This window comes from Egretta garzetta, unplaced genomic scaffold, assembly GCF_000687185.1.
Source record: "Egretta garzetta isolate BGI_Z169 unplaced genomic scaffold, ASM68718v1 scaffold497, whole genome shotgun sequence".
Lineage (NCBI taxonomy): Eukaryota > Metazoa > Chordata > Aves > Pelecaniformes > Ardeidae > Egretta > Egretta garzetta.
Genome location: NW_009260349.1, coordinates 757,272 through 758,085, shown reverse-complemented (window position 1 = coordinate 758,085; position 814 = coordinate 757,272). Strand labels below are relative to the sequence as shown.

The window sequence follows — 814 nt, the reverse complement described above, 5'->3', positions numbered from 1 at the left end:
TGGATGGAGCCAGCAGGGCTCTGGGGGCTTCCCAGGGCTCAGCAAAGAACCCCAGCTCTGCCTGTGAGCTGCAGGGCTGGAGAGGACACAGCCTTCCTGGGGGGAGATGGGGAGGTGGGAGGGGTTTGGGGCACCCCTCCTAGTGCTGGGAGATGTACAACAGCAAGAGCAAAGCCTTGATGCTGGGAGATGCACAACAGTGAGAGCAAAGCCTTGACCTCTTCATTGGGGTGCTGCAGAGTGGGTTCCCAGCAGGGACGGCTGCAGCATGTGGGGGTCTGCAAGCAGAGAAGAACCAGAGCAGGAGGGAAGGAAGAGAGAATGGGAAGGAATCAGCACTCCAGCTGTAACCAGGGCTGCCCTAGGCCTGGAGGGCAGCTGCCACTTTCCTATTTTAAACCTGCCCAGGGAGTGCTAACGAACCTGGCTAATGAGCATCAGCCCTGGTAAACACATCCTCATACCAAATCACCTTGCAGCTTTGCTGAGCCCCCTGGGGCCGGGGTTGTTTGTATGATGTGGTGGGGATGTGGGTGTGCCACAGCTCACCCCTGGCAGGAGGAGACCTGGGCAATTCTGTGTGCCCCAGGGCTGGCAGTGACCTCCAGTGCTCAGGGACCCCTCAGTTCACAGGGACCCCCAGAAGGCTGCCTGCAGCTTGTGTGCTCCCCCTGGAATAGCCCAAACCCAGATTGCATCATCACTGCAGTTTTGCTGAATGCGCTGTTCCTCCCCCCACGTCCCACACGTACCTCAAGGGTCTCCGAGGCACCTGTGGCTCCTCTGCTTCACCCTCACAATCCTGGCAAGAAGC

General features: G+C 59.2%; 1 long non-coding RNA gene across 2 annotated transcripts in view; it reads right to left on the bottom strand.

The window, feature by feature from the left end:
- Positions 1-67: 67 nt before the first annotated feature.
- The window catches only part of LOC118452709, a 10,940-nt gene continuing 10,193 nt past the window's right edge, over positions 68-814 (bottom strand). Inside the window, exons 7-8 of one of the 2 annotated variants that reach the window (XR_004842511.1) lie at positions 753-802; positions 68-278 (exon numbers count right to left, since the gene is read on the bottom strand). This is a non-coding gene — a long non-coding RNA (uncharacterized LOC118452709). Of the gene's footprint in view, positions 803-814 lie in introns of both variants that reach the window. The other variant, XR_004842510.1, reaches the window with a different exon arrangement.